The sequence below is a fragment of the Tachyglossus aculeatus genome, chromosome 6 (genome assembly GCF_015852505.1).
Source record: "Tachyglossus aculeatus isolate mTacAcu1 chromosome 6, mTacAcu1.pri, whole genome shotgun sequence".
NCBI classification, from domain to species: Eukaryota; Metazoa; Chordata; class Mammalia; order Monotremata; family Tachyglossidae; genus Tachyglossus; species Tachyglossus aculeatus.
In genome coordinates this window covers 15,289,715-15,311,242 of record NC_052071.1, presented here as the reverse complement: position 1 = coordinate 15,311,242, position 21,528 = coordinate 15,289,715, and the positions used below count along the sequence as shown (strand labels likewise).

General features: G+C 46.7%; 1 protein-coding gene across 1 annotated transcript in view; it reads left to right on the top strand.

Annotated features, from left to right (window-relative positions):
* TMEM164 (transmembrane protein 164) overlaps nucleotides 1–21,528 on the top strand; it is a 122,175-nt gene that overhangs the window by 26,845 nt on the left and 73,802 nt on the right. The window contains exon 2 of the mRNA XM_038748232.1: nucleotides 19,339–19,402. The gene's annotated coding sequence lies outside the window, so the exon portion shown is untranslated. The remainder of the gene's footprint in view (nucleotides 1–19,338; nucleotides 19,403–21,528) is intronic.

The following is a 21,528-nucleotide window of genomic DNA, read 5'->3' as shown; positions in this document are numbered from 1 at the left end:
CTTACCTCCTTCCCTTCCCCACAGCACCTGTATATATGTATATATGGTTGTACATATTTATTACTCTATTTATTTATTTATTTATTTATTTATTTTACTTGTACATTTCTATCCTATTTATTTTATTTTGTTGGTATGTTTGGTTCTGTTCTCTGTCTCCCCCTTTTAGACTGTGAGCCCACTGTTGGGTAGGGACTGTTTCTATGTGTTGCCAATTTGTACTTCCCAAGCGCTTAGTACAGTGCTCTGCACATAGTAAGCACTCAATAAATACGATTGATTGATTGATTGATTGATTGATTGACACCACGCGGCCCGAAGAGTCAGCGGTGAAGCCGGGGCCAAACTTCGGGGCTTCCTAGAATGACATCACAACGGTGGCATTTATTAAGCGCTTACTATGTGCCACGCAGTGCGGTAGGTTCAAGACAATCAGGTCGCGCATCGTCTCTGTCCCTCCCAGGCTCACGGTGTCCGAGGGCGGGCAGGCATCTTGCCCCCCTTTTACAGGTAAGGAAGTTGAGGCATGGACAAGTCAAGCAACCAATCAGTCGTATTCATTCATTGAGACATTAACGGTCTCGGTCTGTAATAACGGTAACTGGTTTCTGTTAAGTGCTTACTGAGTGCCACGCGCTGGGGTAGATAGGTCCCACAGGTTTTGAATCTCCATTTTGCAGATGAGTAAACTGAGGCACAGAGAAGTTAAGTGACTTCATTAGTAGCTGGTCGACTCTAAACTCTTTGTGGGCGGGGATTGTGTTGCCAATTCTATTGTGTTGTATCTGGCCAAGTGCTTAGTATAGTGCTGTGCATAAATTAAGCACTCAGTAAATGCCCGTTGTTGGGTAGGGACCGTCTCTATATGTTGCCGACTTGTACTTCCCAAGCTCTTAGTACAGTGCTCGGCACACAGTAAGCGCTCAATAAATGCAATTGAATGAGTGAATGAATTGAGCGCTTACTGTGTGCAGAGCACTGTACTAAGCGCTTGGGAAGTACAAGTTAGCCTGCAAGCAAGCAGGCAAGCCCCAACAGGTGAGCCAGCGGACTCCCGGTCTCCTGAGTCCCTCGCCTGGGCCCTTCACACTCTGTGGGACTCGGGCTCCTGTATCTTACTGCCCGTAAAGGGGGAGAGGGTAATTCTGGGCACTAATTTCCTGCAGTCACTAGTAGGACTCCGATTTCCGCGAAGTATTTCTCACCGACAACCTCAGGGTCACTAGTAGGACTCAGATTTCCATCAAGTATTTCTCACCGACAGTCTCAGGGTACACGGGCAGCTGCCCCGAGATTCAAATCATCGAGCGGCAAGGGACAGTTTTCTCCCGCCCAGATGAGGAAGGGATTGTCGGTCGTATTGTCAGGCTTATCATCATCATCATCAGTCGTATTTATTGAGCGCTTACTATGTGCAGAGCACTGTACGAAGCGTTTGGGAAGTACAAATTGGCAACATATAGAGACAGTCCCCACCCAACAGTGGGCTCACAGTCTAAAAGGGGGAGACAGAGAACAAAACCAAACATACTAACAAAATAAAATAAATAGAATAGATATGTACAAGTAAAATAAATAAATAGAGTAATAAATATGTACAAACATATATACATATATACAGGTGCTGAGGGGAAGGGAAGGAGGTAAGATGGGGGGATGGAGAGGGGGGCGAGGGGGAGAGGAAGGAAGGGGCTCAGTCTGGGAAGGCCTCCTGGAAGAGGTGAGCTCTCAGCAGGACCTTGAAGGGAGGAAGAGAGCTAGCTTGGCGGATGGGCAGAGGGAGGGCATTCCAGGCCCGGGGGATGACGTGGGCCGGGGGTCGATGGCGGGACAGGTGAGAACGAGGTACGGTGAGGAGATTAGCGGCAGAGGAGCGGAGGGTGCGGGCTGGGCTGGAGAAGGACAGAAGGGAGGTGAGGTAGGAGGGGGCGAGGGGATGGACAGCCTTGAAGCCCAGGGTGAGGAGTTTCTGCCTGATATCGACCACACGTGTGCCACACGTGCGCCACACGTGCACACGTGGATCAAATCTCACCGCCAGAAGCATCGTCTTCAAACTGCAGAGGCAAAGACGAGGGATCTGTCCAATTGGTCAATCAATTGTATTTCTTGAGCGCTTACTCTGTGCTTGGGGAGTACTATACAGCAATATTATCGAGTTGGTGGACACATTCCCTGCCCAAAACAAGATCTAGAGGCGGAAGCTTTGCAGGCTAGAGTCTACATGGCCTGGGAATCAGAGAACCTGGGTTCTAATGGCGGCTCCTCTATTTGTCTGCTGAGTGACCTGGGGCAAGTCACTTCACTTATCTCTCCCTCAGTTACCTCATCTGTAAAATGGGGATGGAATACTTGTCCTGTCTCCCACGTAGATGGTGAACCCCCATGAGGGGCAGAGGCTATCTTATCGGGTTATTTTCTAACAACCCCGGCACAGTGATTGGTAATAACAGCGGCATTTGTTAGTACTTACTATGTGCCCAGCACTGTTCTGAGCACTGGGGTATATGCGAGTCGATCAAGTCGGGCACAGTCCCCGTCTCACGTGGGACTCGCAGGCTAAGCGGTAGGGAGAACTGAGCAGCAGCGTGGCTCAGTGGAAAGAGCATTGGCTTTGGAGTCAGAGGTCACGGGTTCGAATCCCAGCTCCGCCACTTGTCAGCTGTGTGACTTTGGGCAAGTCACTTAACTTCTCTGGGCCTCACTTACCTCATCTGTAAAATGGGGCTTAAGACTGTGAGCCCCCTGTGGGACAACCTGATCACCTTGTAACCTCCCCAGTGCTTAGAACAGTGCTTTGCACATAGTAAGCGCTTAAGAAATGCCATTAAACAAAACAAAACAAATTGATATTGAATCCCCATGTTTCAGTTGAGGAAACGGAGGCACCGAAAAGTGGAGTGACTTGCCCAAGGCCACACGGGAGGCAAATTGGTAGAGAGGGGATTAGAGCCCCGGTCCTCCATCTCCTGACCCCATGCTTTATCCACCAGGCCATGGTCCATGTGAACGCTTAAAAAATGCCATCATAATAATTTCTGATTTCTAATGTTTTCCTTATGTATAGAGAGTGGAGAGGAGCTGGAGTGAATCCTAGAAAATCATCAATCATCATCATCAATCGTATTTATTGAGTGCTTACTGTGTGCAGAGCACTGTACTAAGCGCTTGGGAAGTCCAAGTTGGCAACATATAGAGACAGTCCCTACCCAACAGTGGGCTCACAGCCTAAAAGGGGAGTCTAAAAGGGGGACACTGCTCAGAAAGCAGTGTCCGACACATAGTAGCAAGCTCTTAACAAATGCCATGAAGCAACACAGAAACAGAGGACCGAGGGAGGTGGAATTCATTGGGAAAGTGGGACTGAAGGTTTCAGCGTCAGTTTACCTTAGTCAACAGTGCTTCCAAGGTTTCTCAGGAAAAGGTTATCAAGTCAAAGCTGGCTCTGTCTGCCTGCGGGAGGGAGGGGGTGGCCTCCTCCGCCAGCTCCATGTAATTCAGGCCCCAGGGAACCCTCCCACCTCATCATCGTCATCATCCTCATCATCCTCAATCGTATTTATGATGCACCTGCACCCACCTGGTGCAGGTGACTCCAGAGTGAGCACATAGTTTCTTTCAGGGAGGGAACAATACAGGCCTCCTCCCTGCTAGCCTTCATTAGACCCGCTGTTGGCCAGAGTCGGGGACGGTGGTGTCTGCGTCGGACACCCGGGGGACGGTGAGGCCGATGGACCCGGAGCCCTGGGGCTGAGCCAACCATCTCACCGCCTCACACCGGGCCTAGGTAAGGCAAAACGTCTAGTGCACGCGTTTGAGAGTCAGAAGGACATGGGTTCAAATCCTGGCTCCACAACTTAGCTGCTGTGTGACTTACTGTGTGCAGAGCACGGTACTAAGCGCCCGGGGGGCTGTCCCACATGGGACTCTCAATCTAAGGAGGAGAACAGGTATTGCTCTCCTGGGCGGAGAAGCAGCATGGCTCAGTGGAAAGAGCGCGGGCTTTGGAGTCAGACATCATGGGTTCAAATCTCAACTCCGCCAATTGTCAGCTGTGTGACTTTGGGAAGTCACTTCACTTCTCTGGGCCCTCAGTTCCCTCATCTGTAAAATGGGGATGAAGACTGTGAGCCCCACGTGGGACAACCTGGTCACCTTGTATACCCCCAGCGCTTAGAACAGTTCTTTGCACATAGTAAGCGCTAAACAAATACTATTATTATTATTATAGAGAAGCAGCGTGGCTCAGTGGAAAGAGCCCGGGCTTTGGAGTCAGAGGTCATGGGTTCAAATCCCGGCTCCCCCAACTGTCGGCTGTGTGACTTTGGGCAAGTCACTTCACTTCTCTGTGCTTCAGTTACCTCATCTGTAAAATGGGGATTAATACTGTGAGCCCTGAGTGGGACAACCTGATCCCCTTGTAACCTCCCCAGCGCTTAGAACAGTGCTTTGCACATAGTAAGTGCTTAATAAATGCTATTATTATTATTATTGAATCCCCATTTGAATCCCCATCCCCCCCGCCCTACCTCCTTCCCCTCTCCACAACACCTGTATATATGTTTGTACAGATTTATTACTCTATTTTACTTGTACATATTTACTATTCTATTTATTTTGTTAATGATGTGCATATAGCTTTAATTCTATTTGCTCTGACGATTTTGACATCCGTTACATGTTTTGTTTTGTCGTCTGTCTCCCCCTTCTAGACTGCGAGCCCGTTGTTGGGTAGGGACCGTCTCTATAGGTTGTCAACTTGTACTTCCCAAGCGCTTACTCCAGTGCTCTGCACACAGTAAGCGCTCAATAAATACGATTGAATGAGTGAATGAATTTGACTTATGACGAAACTGAGGCATAGAGAAAGATCACCCGGCAGGCACGTGGCAAGAGCCCGAGATTAGAAGCCGGGCCCCCGGATTCTCAGGCCGATTGCACTTTCCATCAGTCGATAGCTGACATTCATTCATTCATTCAATCGTATTTATTGAGCGCTTACTGTGCGCAGAGCACTATACTAAGCGCTTGGGAAGTACAAGTTGGCAACATATAGAGACGGTCCCTACCCAACAGTGGGCTCACAGTCTAGAAGGGGGAGAAGCTGGGCTGACAGGGCTGAAGGAGCTGGGAAACACTTGTTCCACCTCTCCAAGGCCTGAACTGCCCTCCCTGCCAGCTCATCCCCGTTCCTGCAGCTTCTGCACCTCAAATCCCCAGCTTCAGGCCTCCTCTCTCAGCTCCACCCTCCAAGAAGTCAGCTCAATCCCATATTGACAAGAAAGAGGACAAACAAAGCCAAACGTTCCCCTACAGCCGTGCTAATCCCCGGGGAAAGAAAAGTCTTTAAAAGTGAAGTCATAGTAGATTAGCTGGCTCCAGTCTCTTTAGGAAGTTGGCAGAATGTTTCTCCCCCTTTCTGAGACATTAAGCCAGGGAGGGCTGGTAGGGATCCCTAAACGCTTTAGAAAAGGAAGTGATTGGTTCACATCCATTTGAGATCCAGCTTTCTTCCCCAGGGCTCTCTGCTGTTTGGTGGGTTTTTTAAATGGTATTTGTTAAGTACTTAGTATGTGTCAGGCGCTGGACTAAGCACTGGGGTAGATACAAGATTCCATTCACTCATTCAATCGTATTCACTCATTCAATCAATATGTTGCCAATTTGTACTTCCCAAGCGCTTAGTACAGTGCTCTGCACATGGTAAGCGCTCAATAAATACGATTGATGATGATTGAGCGCTTACTGTGTGCAGAGCACTGCATAAGCGCTTTGGAAGTACAAGTCGGCAACATATAGAGATGGTCCCTACCCAACAACGGGCTCACAGTCTAGAATTGAGAGACAGACAACAAAAGAAAACAAGTAGACAGGTGTCAATGCCATCAGAATAAGTAGAATTATAGCTATTTATACAACATTAATAAACTAAATAGAGTAGTAAATATGTACAAATAAAATAGAGTAATAAATATGTACAAATATATATACAAGTGCTGTGGGGAGGGGAAGGGGATAGGGTGGGGGGGTGATGGAGGAGGAGAGGAAAAAGGGGGGGCAACATTAATAAAATAAATATACACAACATTAATAAAATAAATAGAGCAGTAAATATGTACAAATAAAATAGAGTAATAAATATGTACAAATATATATACAAGTGCTGTGGGGAGGGGAAAGGGATAGGGTGGGGGGGGCGATGGAGGAGGAGGAGAGGAAAAAGGGGGGGCTTTGTCTGGGAAGGCCTCCTGGAGGAGGTGAGCTCTCAGTAGGGCTTTGAAGGGAAGAAGAGAGCTAGTTTGGCAGATGTGTGGAGGGAGGGCATTCCAGGCCGGAGGAAGGACGTGGGCTGGGGGTCGACGGCGGGACAGGTGAGAACGAGGCACAGTGAGGAGGTGAGCGGCAGAGGAGGTGTGCGGAGGTGTGCAGGTTGGGCTGGAGAAGAAGAGAAGCAGGTGAGGTAGGAGGGGGCGAGGTGATGGACAGCCTTGAAGTCGTGAGTGAGGAGTTTTTGCTTGATTTGTAGGTTGACAGGCAACCACTGGAGATTTTTGAGGAGGGGAGTGACATGCCCAGAGCATTTCTGTACAGAGATAATTCGGGCAGCAGAGGGAAGTATAGACTGAAGCGAGGAGAGACAGGAGGATGGGAGATAAGAAAGGAGGCTGATGCAGTAAACCAGTTGGGATAGGATGAGCGATTGAACCAGCAAGATAGCGGTTTGGATAGAGAGGAAAGGGTGGATCTCGGCGATGTTGTGGAGGTGAGACCGGCAGGTTTTGATGGCGGATTGGATGTGTTGGGTGAATGGGGGTGGACACGTGGGGCTCACAGTCTTAATCCCCATTTTCCAGATGAGGTAACAGAGGCCCAAAGAAGCGAAGTGACTTGTCTAAGCTCACAAAGCAGACAAGTGGCAGAGCCAGAATTAGAACCCAGGTTCTTCTGACTCCCAGGCCGTGCTCTAACCACTAGATCATTCTGTGTCCCTACTTATGGAGCTATTTAACAAATATTATTATTATTATTATCCTGGCAGATGTTCAGCCCTAGGTCCCTGGCAGGACCTGTGTTAGGTTAAAATAATTTCCCCTGGCCATTTCCCTTTCCTCTCTGAACCAGCCCAAGTCAAGAAAGACATCTGATGCTCCTAAAAGGGATAATTAAGCACTGCTAGAGGCCACTTCCGACCTGTCGGTATTTTTTTTTCCGTGAAAATCTCCTTTCCTCTCTTTGCCTAATTCCAGGGGTTTTCCTCCAGGCGTAGTGGAGCAGGAAGGTTGCAGGCGGCAGAGTCTGTGAGCAGTCAGAGTGGTGACTTTTTGACTTCAGAGGAGAAAAGGCCCTTTTTGGAGCCAGTGACCCTTTTTTATGTTATTTGCTAAGCGCTTACTATGTGTCAAACACTGTTCTAAGCACTGGGGTAGGTTCATTTTAATTAGGTCAGACACAGCCCGTCCCACATGGGGCCCACAGTCTAAGAAGGAAGGGAGAGCAGGTATTGAATCCCCATTTGCAGGTGAGGGAACTGAGGTACAGAGAAGTTGTGACTTGCCCAAGGTCAAACAGCAAGGAATTGGCAGAGCTGGGATTAGCAGCTAGGTCCCCTGATTCCCAGGCCCCCGGCTCTTTCCTCCAGGTCATGCTGCTTCTTGAATCTTTTGTACTGTGAGGGACACCTTTTGTATGCCTACCATCGGAGAAGCACCGTGGCTCAGTGGAAAGAGCCCGGGCTTTGGAGTCAGAGGTCATGGGTTCAAATCCCGTCTCCGCCAACTGTCAGCTATGTGACTTTGGGCAAGTCACTGCTCTGTGCCTCAGTTACCTCGTCCGTAAAATGGAGATTAAAACTGTGAGCCCCCCGTGGTACAACCTGATCACCCTGTAACCTCCCCAATGTTCAGAACAGTGCTTTGCACATAGTAAGCGCTTAACAAATACCATTGTTATTATTAGATTTTTGCCTTTTAAAGTCCTTGCAGAGTTTCCCGCGCTGAGATCTTTTCAATCTTTATTAGCCTAACTAATCTGGAAGCACTGAGGAACTGGACCATCAAGCCAAAAGAAATGTCAGCCTCACAAACCTTCCACACACTGACTATTCTGGGAGAGAGAATAACCAGCGATGCCTTCAACAGCCACCCATATCCATTCTCCTCCGGTTTTGATTAAGAACCATCATATAACGATTCCACAGATTCGTTCCGGGCAAAGTGGAGAGCAGGCATCAGACATAATTATGGGAGGAAGAGAATCCATTAAGAATACTGGATAAGGTTGCCCACAATACCCTCCTCAATCCGTAAGTACCTTCTCGTTAGCCATATAATAGCCTCGTGCGGATTGGAGCTAATCCGAGATAATGTAGGAAAAATTATTCAGACCTCAGATGTTGTGAAAACAGATCTCTTGCCTTCCTGAGGAAGAGGACTGGGCAGTGATTTCAATAACAGCTATTATCTGTAAAAACCCTCCGTTTCTTGCCAGTCTCAACTTCAACTAGACTAATATCCACCAAAGTCTCAAAGAAGACAGAACCCTGATGTGTAATAATCATTATGCCATTGTAAATTTACAGATTCGATGATAATCAGGCTAAATACAGTCCCTTTTATGCTAAGGTGCATAAAATGGCCCTCCAGGCTTCTCCTTGGTGCCTTGGCTGCAAGGGAAGCAGTGTGGCCTAGTGGAAAGTGGACAAGCCTTGGGTTCTGATCCTGGCTCTGCCCCTCATCTTCTATGTGACCTTGGGTAAGTCGCTTAAGCTTTTCTGTGCCTCAGTTCCCTCATCTGTAAAATGGGGTTCGGGATTGTGAGCTGCACATGGGACATGGACTGCGTCCAACCTGATTAGCTTGTCTCTACACCAGAGCTTAATACGCTGCCAGGCACATAGTAGGTACTAACTGTGCTCCTCCTGACAGAGGAGGATGAACAAGAAATCTGCAGATCAGATCACTGATCCACCTAAGATCATCAACTACGATTGCTTTTTGCCTTGGGGTTGTACTGCGAGGTTTGGGGAGGGACAAAGCCAGAGATAGTAGTGGGCGCAGAATGTGTCGACAGCCTCCTTGATGCAGTGCCCTGTGACAGGTGCCCCCAGTATAGACCCCAGAAAGAAGGAATGGCACGGTCTCTGGCCACATGGAGTTTACAGTCTAGCAGGGGGAGAGAAACTTTATGTTATCTACCAAGCTGACAGACGGCCCTCTGAGGGACTCGCTTCTCCTCAGGCCCGCCATGTTCCCTCCCTGCCTCTCTGCCCACCTCCCGAGCACTTAGTACAGTGCCCTGCTCGCATTTATTTATTTATTTATTTATCTTACTTGTACACATCTAGTCTATTTTATTTTGTTAGTACGTTTGGTTTTGTTCTCTGTCTCCCCCTTGTAGACTGTGAGCCCACTGTTGGGTATGTTTGTACATATTTATTACTCTTCATTTATTTTACTTGTACACATCTAGTCTATTTTATTTTGTTAGTACGTTTGGTTTTGTTCTCTGTCTCCCCCCTTTTAGACTGTGAGCCCACTGTTGGGTATGTTTGTACATATTTATTGCTCTTCATTTATTTTACTTGTACACATCTAGTCTATTTATTTTATTTTGTTAGTACGTTTGGTTTTGTTCTCTGTCTCCCCCTTTAAGACTGTGAGCCCACTGTTGGGTATGTTCCCACTGTTGGGCAGGGGCTGTCTCTATATGTTGCCAATTTGTACTTCCCAAGCGCTTAGTACAGTGCTCTGCACACAGTAAGCGCTCAATAAATACGATTGATGATGATGATGATGTAAAGGCATGCCCTGGAGGAAAGCATTCTCCCCATGCTCTGGAGAAAAGCATTCTCCCGAATAATAATAATGATGGTATTTGTTAAGTGCTTACGATGTGCAAAGCACTGTTCTAAGCGCTGGGGAGGTTACAAGCTGATCAGATTGTCCCAAGGTGGGCTCAGAGTTTTAATCCCCATTTTACAGATGAGGCAACTGAGGCCCAGAGAAGTGAAGTGACTTGCCCAAGGTCGCACAGCTGACAGGTGGCGGAGCTGGAATTTGAACCCATGACCTCTGACTCCAAAGCCCAGGCTCTTTCCACTGAGCCTCGCTGCTTCCCCCAATAATGGCATTTGTTAAGCGCTTACTATGTGCAAAGCACTGTTCTAAGCGCTGGGGAGGATACAAGGTGATCAGGTTGTCCCACTTGGGGCTCACAGTCTTAATCCCCATTTTACAGATGAGGTAACTGAGGCACAGAGAAGTTAAGTGACTTGCCCAAAGTCACACAGCTGACAGGTGGCGGAGCCGGGATTTGAACCCATGACCTCTGACTCCAAAGCCCGTGCTCTTTCCACCGAGCCATGCTGCCCGAATCAGAGGAGCATTGCGACAGGGAGCTTCGTTTTTACCATTTCAAGCCAGAAGGTTAAGAAGATGATCCGAGGCGGTGTTTTCTAATCATCATCATCATCATCAATTGTATTTATTGAGCGCTTACTGTGTGCAGAGCACTGTACTAAGCGCATATTTTGTAGCTTCTAAGCTCATCCCTTTTTTCTTTAGTGGCATTTGTTAAGCACTTACTTTGTGCTAGGTACTGTACTAAGCACTGGGATAGGTTCAAATGAGTCATGCCCACATAAAGCTCAGTCTTAACCCCCATTTTACACCTGAGGGAATTAAAGCACAGATAAATGAAATGACTTTCCCAAGGTCATCATCATCAACATCATCAATCGTATTTATTGAGCACTTACTGTGTGCAGAGCACTGTACTAAGCACTTGGGAAGTACAAATTGGCAACATGTAGAGACAGTCCCTGCCCAACAGTGGGCTCACAGTCTAAAAGGGGGAGACAGAGAACAAAACCAAACGTACTAACAAAATAAAATAGACTAGATATGTACAAGTAAAATAAATGAAGTAATAAATATGTACAAACATACCCAACAGTGGGCTCACAGTCTAAAAGGGGGAGACAGAGAACAAAACCAAACGTACCAACAAAATAAAATAGACTAGATGTGTACAAGTAAAATAAATGAAGAGTAATAAATATGTACAAACATACCCAACAGTGGGCTCACAGTCTAAAAGGGGGAGACAGAGAACAAAACCAAACGTACTAACAAAATAAAATAGACTAGATGTGTACAAGTAAAATAAATGAAGAGTAATAAATATGTACAAACATACCCAACAGTGGGCTCACAGTCTAAAAGGGGGAGACAGAGAACAAAACCAAACGTACTAACAAAATAAAATAGACTAGATGTGTACAAGTAAAATAAATGAAGAGTAATAAATATGTACAAACATACCCAACAGTGGGCTCACAGTCTAAAAGGGGGAGACAGAGAACAAAACCAAATGTACTAACAAAATAAAATAGACTAGATATGTACAGGTAAAATAGAGTAATAAATATCATCAGTCATCATCAATCGTGTTTATTGAGCGCTTACTGTGTGCAGAGCACTATACTAGGCGCTTGGGAAGTACAAATTGGCAACATATAGAGACAGTCCCTGCCCAACAGTGGGCTGACAGTCTAAAAGGGGGAGACAGAGAACAAAACCAAACATACTAACAAAACAAAATAAATAGAATAGATATGTACAAGTAAAATGAATAAATAAATAAATAGAGTAATAATAATAATAATTATTATTTTATTATTATTATTTATATCAATTATTATTGTTATTACTAAGCACTTGGAGAGTACAGTAGACTGTACTCCCCCTCTAGACTGTAAGCTCATGTGGGCAGGGAATGTGTCTGTTGTCGTAGCTTAAGTAGAGTGCTCTGCACACAGTAAGCTCTTAATAAATGTGACTGACTCCCGTACACCCGAGTTGGGAGAATCGATCCCTGCCTACAGAAACTTTCAGTCTAGAGGGGGAGATGGACGCTGTCCATGCAGGGGAATGATTCGTCCCCCAGGCCTCAGATCCTCTTTTAAAGCTCTCCAGAAATCACAATCCCACAACTTCCCTCCATCTAGCCTGTTCTAGTGTTCCTTATAACAATAATAATAATAAAATCATAGTGACATTTCTTACTATGTGCTTAGCACTGTTCTTCCCAAGTGCCTAGTCCAATCAATCAATCAATCGTATTTATTGAGCGCTTACTATGTGCAGAGCACTGTACTAAGTACAGTGCTCTAAACATAGTAAGCGCTCAATGAATACGATTGATGATGATGTACTAAGCGCTTGGGAAGTACAAATTGGCAACATATAGAGACAGTCCCTACCCAACAGTGGGCTCACAGTCTAAAAGGGGGAGACAGAGAACAAAACCAGTGCTCTGCACACAGCAAGCGCTCAATAAATACGCTTGAATGAATGAATGAATCCCCCCCCGCCTCACCTCCTTCCCCTCCCCACAGCCCCTGTATACACGTTTGCACAGATTTATTACTCTTATTTATTTACTTGGACATATTTACTATTCTGTTTGTTTTATCATCATCATCATCAATCGTATTTATTGAGCGCTTACTATGTGCAGAGCACTGTACTAAGCGCTTGGGAAGTACAAATTGGCAACATATCGTATAACATATCATATCATAACATTTTATTTTGTTAATATGTTTTGTTTTGTCGTCTGTCTCCCCCCTTCTAGACGGTGAGCCCGCTAGTGGGTAGGGACTGTCTCTAGATGTTGCCAATTTGGACTTCCCAAGGGCTTAGTCCAGTGCTCTGCACACGGTAAGCGCTCAATAAATACGATTGAATGAATGAATTCTCCCTACCCTGACTGAGAGGCAGTGCTCTCTCATCTCCCGGCTGAACTCCCTATTGTTGTCCCTCCAGCTGTGGCCACAAACAGACTTGTTTTGCTCCAGCTATTAAATTGTTGTTTTCTCATACAATAGCACTTGTCCAAGCCCCTCAAGTATTTCAGAAGACTTGACAAGCAGTCACTTAATCGCCGATGGGGTGAAGAAGCAAGGGCAGGCTAGTAATGAACCTTCACAGCCAGCTACTGACAGAACTCAGGCTACAGCTCTACAGTTAACTGCAGGCCTTATTGATAATATCAATCAATCGTATTTATTGAGCGCTTACTGTGTGCAGAGCACTGCACTAAGTGCTTGGGAAGTCCAAGTTGGCAACATATAGAGACAGTCCCTACCCAACAGTGGGCTCACAGTCTAGATAGAGAACAAAACCAAACATACTAACAAAATAAAACATACTAACAAAATAAAATAAATAGAATAGATCATCATCAATCATCATCAATCATATTTATTGAGCGCTTACTATGTGCAGAGCACTGTACTAAGCGCTTGGGAAGTCCAAGTTGGCAACATATAGAGACAGTCCCTACCTAACAGTGGGCTCACAGTCTAAAAGGGGGAGATAGAGAACAAAACCGAACATACTAACAAAATAAAACATACTAACAAAATAAAATAAATGGAATAGATCATCATCAATCATCATCAATCGTATTTATTGAGCGCTTACTATGTGCACAGTACAAATTGGCAACATATAGAGACAGTCCCTACCCAACAGTGGGCTCACAGTCTAAAAGGGGGAGACAGAGAACAAAACCAAACATACTAACAAAATAAAATAAATAGAATAGCTATGTACAAGTAAAATAAATAAATACAGTAATAAATATGTACAAACATATATACATATATACAAGTGCTGTGGGGAAGGGAAGGAGGTAAGATTGAGGGGATGGAGAGGGGGACGAGGGGATAAAATAAATAGAATAGCCATTGATTCAACAGTGTTGGTAGATATGTTCCCTGCACAAAAGGAGCTTACAGTGTGGAGGGGGTGACGGATAATAATATAAATAAGTGAAATTACAGATAGATATACTTTGGAGCTGACAATAATCGAAGTGCAAGGGTGATATAGAAGGGAGAGGTAGAGGAAATCAAGGCTTAAAAGGAGATGGGATTTGAAAAAGGCTTTGAAGGCAGGGAGAGCTGTCACCTAGCAGATACGAAGCGGGAGGGAATTTCGGGCCGGAGGTGGGCGAAGAGTCGGGAATTTCGGGCCGGAGGTGGTAAGCGCTTCCTATGTGCCAGGAACTGTTCTAAACTCTGGGGTAGATACAAGATAATTGGGTTGGACACAGTCCCTGTCCCACAGAGGGCTCACAGTCTTAATCCCCATTTTACAGGTGAGGTAACTGAGGTGTAAAGAAGTGAAGTGACTTGCCTAAGGTCCCACAGCAGACAAGTGGCGGAGGTGGGATTAGAACCCATGACCTTCTGACTCGCAGGCCCGAGCTATATCCACTTGGCCATGCTGCACAAGGGCCTTGTGACTCTCGGGCCCATCTTGCCCTTGCATGGCCTAATAGAAAGAGCACGGGCCTTTTAGACTGTGAGCCCACTGTTGGGTAGGGACTGTCTCTATATGTTGCCAATTTGTACTTCCCAAGCGCTTAGTACAGTGCTCTGCACATAGTAAGCGCTCAATAAATACGATTGATGATGATGATGAGTAAGAGGACCTGGCTTCTAATCCCCACTGTGCCGCTTGTCTGCTGTGTGACCTTTCCTTCATTTCTCTGGGCCTCAATTCCCTCAGCCGTGAAACGGGAAGCATTGATTCATTCAGTCGTATTTGTTGAGCGCTTACTGTGTGCAGAGCACTGTGCTGGGTGCTTGGGAGGTACAGGTTGGCAACATGTGGAGATGGGCCCTGCCCAACGGTGGGCTCACAGTCTAGAAGGGGGAGACAAAACAAAACATATTAGCATAATGGAATATTCTGTTTAGACTTTTAGACTGTGAGCCCACTGTTGGGTCGGGACTGTCTCTATATGTTGCCAACTTGTACTTCCCAAGCGCTTAGTACAGTGCTCTGCACACAGTAAGCGCTCAGTAAATATGATTGATTGACTGAATAGATAGAATGAATATGTACAAGTAAAATAAATAGAGTGATAAATACATACAAACATATATGCAGGTGCTGTGGGGAAGGGAGGGAGGTGGGGCGGGGGGATGGAGAGGGGGAGGAGGGGGACAACTGAAAAGAAGGAAATCAATCAATCAATCAATCGTATTTATTGAGCGCTTACTATGTGCAGAGCACTGTACTGAGCGCTTGGGAAGTACAAATTGGCAACATATAGAGACAGCCCCTACCCAACAGTGGGCTCACAGTCTAAAAAGGAAAGAAAGCAGTTATTTTCTCAAAATATTTTCCGATCGGGCTGGGTGTTGGAGAAAAGTGCAGCCTGGGGCCATATGACGTCTTGTCTTATGCCGTCCATGGACACATCCCTTCTAGACTCCCCATTCCTCCCCCTCCCTCTCCCCCTTCTAGACTGTGAGCCCGTTGTTGGGTAGGGACCGTCTCTATACGTTGCCGACTTGCACTTCCCAAGCACTTAGTACAGTGCTCTGTACACAGTAAGCGCTCAATAAATACGATTGAATGAATGAATGAATACCTCCTACTTAGGCTGCGAGCCCTGTGTAGGAGAAGGGCCTGTGTCTGACCTGATTGCCCTGTATCTTCCCCAGTGCTCAGAATAGTGCTTGACACACAGTAAGTGCTTAACAAATCCCGCAATTATTGTTATTATTCTTACTCGGGGAAGCAGCCTGACTGTGAATGACCTGAACCTTTCAGGACTGGATTTGTGCTGGCAGAAGGTACGGTATTTTAGGACAGCAAACTGAGAAACGCTTATCCTGTAATAATTAATGGAGCTAAGGGGAAGTTTCCATTTGGAAGCTACAAGCGGGAGAGGTAATTTGTTAAAGTCTCAGATCTCATATCTCCCGTTTGGCACTGATTTCACGGGCTCTAAATAAAGGATTAATTATGTTGGTTCATGGGCTGTTCATCGTTGTAGGCAGGGAACGCATCTGTTAATTCCGTTGTACCCTTGGTTCTTTCTCTAGTGCTTAGTGCAGTGCTCTGCACATAGTAAACGCTCAGTAATTTCCAGTGATTGATTGACTGATTGATTCATAGTTACTGTGCCCATCTTCCAAAGGCTGTTTTGGAAGCTGGGACTGCCACTTTGGTTTCTCTGCTTTCTGAAACTCTGATTTTTTTTTTTTTAAATGGCATTTGCTTTGCACGCAGTAAGCGCTCAGTATAAATACGATTGAGTGAATTTGCTAAGCGCATACTATGTGGCAGACACTATTCCAAGTGCTGGGGTAGATACAAGGTAATCAGGTTGGACACAGTCCATGCCCCACATAGGCATCTCAGAGAAGCAGCGTTCCTCAATGGAAAGAGCCCGGGCTTGGGAGTCAGAGGTCATGGGTTCGAATTCTGACTGCCAATGGCCAGTTGTGTGACTTTGGGCAAGTCACTTAACTTCTCTGTGCCTCAGTTTCCTCATCTGTAAAATGGGGATTAAGACTGTGAGCCCCCTGTGGGACAACCTGATCACCTCGTAATCTCTCCAGTGCTTAGAACAGTGCTTCGCACATAGTAAGCGCTTAATAAATGCCATTATTATTATTATTATTATTATTAATTCTCCTTTTACAGATGAGATCACTGAGGCCCAGAGAAGTGAAGTGACCTGCCCAAGGTCACACAGCAAAGTGGTAGAGCCGGAATTAGAACCCAGGTCCTTCCGACACCCAGGCCCTAGCCACAAGGCCATGCTGCTTCTCTTATATTTGAAGCTCATCATGGCCAGGGAATGATGTAGCACTTAGGGTATCCCTATATATTTTCTGGGATTTGTTCAACAGACTGTGCCTCTCTGATTTGCTCCCTTTATTCATCCTCCCTTCCAGCCCCACACTACTTATGTACATATGTGTAATTTATTTATTTATATTAATGTCTGTCTCCCCCTCTAGACTGTGAGCTGGTGGGCAGAGATTGTGGCTGTTACATTGTACACTCCCAAGCGCTTAGAACAGTGCTGTGCACACGGTAAGCTTTCAATAAATCCGATTTATTGACTGTCTGAGGGCCAGAGCCTCCTCACACTGCCTTCTTCAGGGCTCTGCGCCCAGACTGTAAACTTGTTGTGTGCAGGGAATGTGTCCGTTTGGGAGGTATTGTACCCTCCCAAGTGCTTAGCGCAGTGCTCAGCACACTAAGCACCCAATAAATACAACTGCATGAGCGAAAGGGAGGACTAAATTTGTATCAGAGAATGATCCAGTGACCAACTGACAGTCGGGAGGCCCTTGGAAAAACGTGGAAGAGGGATGAAAGGGCGAGGTTCCAAACGATATCCCGATCCCTGCCAAGTGGAGAGGAGTGGCATCGTGAGCATCGGCCTCATAAATCCCGGGAGCTCGGAGTTGGCCGGGAGCTAAGGCAGCGACGATGAGACCAGCGGGAAGGTGGAGTAGCGGGCGGGGAGGACCGAGCCATCGGGTTTTGCCTCCGGCTCCGAGGTCCGGATCACGGTTGGGCAGACCATGTCCTCGGTTTAGGACAGCAAACTGAGAACCACTTATCCTGTAATAATCAATGGAGCAAAGGGGAAGCTTCCATTTGGGCGCCAGAAGCCGGAGAGGTAATTTGTTAAAGTCTCAGATCTCACATCTCCCGTTCGGCACTGATGTCACGGGCTCTAAATAAAGGATTAATTATGTTGGTTCATGGGCTGTTCATCGTTATAGGCAGGGAACGCACCTGTGAATTCTGTTGTACCCTTGGTTCTTTCTCTAGTGCTTAGTGCACAGAGTAAACGCTCAGTAATTATTGATTGACTGATTGATTCATAGTTACTTTGCCCATCTTTCAAAGGCCTTTTTGGGAGCCGGGACTGCCGCTTTGGTTTCTCTGCTTTCTGAAACTACCCAGTGAACGACCCAGAAGTCTCCAGATGACCCCGGGCGAGTGGGGGATAAGTCAGTCGAACCCAGGACAGGCTCTCTTCTAACCCCCGAGACCCGGCAAGGCCAGAGGGAGACGGAGAGGGAGAAAGCTGCTGCGTGCCCTCTCCGTCCCGCTGGTGATGACTGGATTTTGCCGCCTCCTCCGCGGCCGGAGGTTAATGAGCATAAAGTCTCTTGATTCAACCCAGGGAAAAGCGACAGGCAGGAGCAAGTATTATCACTCGGATCTAGGATGGGAACATCACGAACTGGTCTCTCTGGGTGACACAGGGTGGTTTACGATAGCAATTCACAGCCCAGCAATTAAGGCGCAGCTCACAGGTGGGAGCCCTATGTGGGACAGGGACTCTGTCCAACCCAATTATCTTTATCCACCCCAGCGCTTAGTACAGTGCCTGGCACATAGTAAGCACTTAACAAATAGCTTTAAAAAAAAAAAGGTGCAAAGTGGGCTTTGGAAAGGTTGGGGTGGGACAAGGCGACAGAAAAAATGGCAGGGAATGTCTGTTGCTTGTATTGTACTCTCCCAAGTGCTTAGTACAGTGCTCTGCCCACATTAAGCACTCAATAAATACGATCGAATGAATTGAATGATTGAATGTATCCCTTTGGCTCCTGGTTCAGGTGTTTTAATGACAATAATGATGGTATTTGTTAAGCGCTTACTATGCGCCCAGCACTGTTCAATCATTGTGGTAATCATTGTGGCTCGGAGTCTTAATCCCCATTTTACGGATGAGGGACCTGAGGCCCGGAGAAGTGAAGTGGCTCGCCCAGTGTCATGCAGCGGACAAGTGGCAGAGCTGGGATTAGAACCCACATCCTCTGACTCCCAAGGCGGGGCACTCTCCACTAGGCCATGCAGTTTGTGATCACCAGGTGACTTGGAAGCTGATTTGGCTGCCACGCTCCTGTTGCATTGGGTGGAAGGGTTTACATCTTTAGCCCCTTAGGGGCCCACTTTGGATTAGCAAAAAATGCACTTAGTACAGCGCTCTGCACGCAGTCAGTGCTCAATAAATGCGATTGAATGCTTACAGAAGCATGCCCAAATCCCCTAATCTAGAGAGCTTCTCCCGGAGACCTCTGGGCCCCCTCTTTCCCAGAGCCACTGCATCACCCCTTCCAGGTCTCTTGTAACCCTAGAGCCACGTCCAGCTGACATTTCCCATCTCCTTTCCTCCTCCTTTCCCATCTCCTTTCCTCCTCCTTTCCCATCTCTTTTAGACTGTGAGCCCACTGTTGGGTAGGGACTGCCTCTATATGTTGCCAGCTTGTACTTCCCAAGCGGTTAGTACAGTGCTCTGCACACAGTAAGCGCTCAATAAATACGATTGATGATGATGATTTTAAAATTTCCAACCACTGGGCCCATGGGTTTGGTGGGGGGCACCAACATTGCTCTCTGAGGCGGTGCCATCCAGAGCCTTCATCGAGACGGCTACCACACACGGCCTGAGCCTCACCCACCTGCCCGCCACTGAACTCTGTCTCTTTTTCTTCTTTTTCAGTGATTCTCCGGCCCCAGTCTCCCCCGCCCCGGCTAGCTCCTGAAATAAGGGGCTCTGCTACCAGGTTCGTGTTTTAAAATCTTTAATGAGGTGCTGCAAGATGTTGGTGGGGGCGGTTAAATGGTGCCAGGGAGCGGAGGTGGGCGGAGGAAGCACTAGGAAAATTTGCTAGGGTAAATCCGTAGTAATCCGATGGGACACAGTCCCTGTCCCATGTGGGGCTTGCTGGTTTAGGGGGAGGGTGACCAGGTGTTGAGTCTCCATCAGCATGGTGTAGTGGCTAGAGCGTGAGTCTGGGAGTTGGAAGGGCATGGGTTCTAATCCCTGCTCCACCACCTGTCTGCTGGGTGACCTTGGACAAGTCACTTCACTTCTCTGGGTCTGTTACCGCAGCTGTAAAATGGGGATTAAGAGTGTGAGCCCAGTGTGAGACAGGGACTCTGTCTCCAACCTGATTAGCTTGTACCTACCCCGGCGCTTAGAACAGTGCTTGGCACATAGTAAGCACTCAACAAATCATCATCATCATCAATCGTATTTGATTGACAAATACCATCACTATTATTATCAGAAATGAAGTGAATTGCCCAAGGTCCTAAAGCAGGCAAATGGTAGAGCTGGGACATCTCTGAGCCTCAGTTAGCTCATCTGGGAGCCCCACCTGTTTACCTTGTATCTCCCCCAGCGCTTAGAACAGTGCTTGGCACATAGTAAGCACTCAACAAATACCATCGCTATTATTATTAGCAACGAAGTGAGTTGCCCAAGGTCCTAAAGCAGGCAAATGGTAGAGCTGGGATGTCTCTGCGCCTCAGTTACCTCATCTGGGAGCCCCACCTGTTTACCTTGTATCTCCCCCAGCGCTTAGAGCAGTGCTTGGCACATAGTAAGCACTCAACAAATACCATCACTATTATTATTAGAAACGAAGTTAGTTGCCCAAGGTCCTAAAGCAGGTAAATGGTAGAGCTGGGACGTCTCTGCGCCTCAGTTACCTTATCTGGGAGCCCCACCTGTTTACCTTGTATCTCCCCCGGCGCTTACAACAGTGCTTGGCACATAGTAAGCACTCAACAAATACCATCACTATTATTATCAGAAATGAATTGCCCAAGGTCCTAAAGCAGGCAAATGGTAGAGCTGGAACATCTCTGCACCTCAGTTACCTCATCTGGGAGCCCCACCTGTTTACCTTGTATCTCCCCCAGCGCTTAGAACAGTGCTTGGCACATAGTAAGCGCTTAGCAAATACCATCACTATTACTGTTATTAGAACCCAGGTCACCGTGGTCCCAGCCCCATCCTGTAGCCACCAGGCCACAATGCTTCTAAGAATGTCAGAGTAGCAATGCTTGGGGAGGAGAGGGAGGCGTGGAGAAATTCATTCTTCATTCAGTGGTATTTATTGAGCGCTTACTGTGTGCAGAGCACTGTATAAGTGCTGGGGCAGTACAAGTCGGCAACATCTAGAGACGGTCCCTTCCCAACAACGGGCTCACAGTCGAGATGGAGGCAGGGGAAGAGAGCAGGGAGTTGGGAGGGCATTCATTCAATCGTATTTATTGAGCGCTTACTTTGTGCAGAGCACTGTACTAAGCACTTGGGAAGTACAAGGCGGCAACATCTAGAGACAGTCCCTACCCAACAATGGGCTCCCAATCTAGAAGTGGGGAGACAGACAACAAAACGAAACAAGTAGACGGGTGTCAAAGCTATATGCACATCATTAACAAGATAGAGTAGTAAATATGTACAAGTAAAATAGTTATAAATCTGTACAAACATTAACAAGATAAATAGAATAGTAAATATATACAAGTAAAATAAATAGAGTAATAAATCTGTACAAACATATATACAGGTGCTGTGGGGAGGGGAAGGAGGTAGGGCAAGGGGGATTCATTCATTCAATCGTATTTATTGAGCGCTTACTGTGTGCAGAGCACTGTACTAAGCACTTGGGAAGTCCAAGTTGGCAACATCTAGAGAGGGTCCCTACCCAACAGCGGGCTCACAGTCTAGAAGGGGGAGACAGAGAACAAAACAAAACATATTAACAATAAAATGAATAGAATAAATATGTACAAGTAAAATAAATCAATAAATAGAGTAATAAATCAATAAATAGAGTAAAAGGGGATGGGGAGGAGGGGGAGAGAGAGGAGGGGGCTCAGTGTGGGAAGGCCTCCT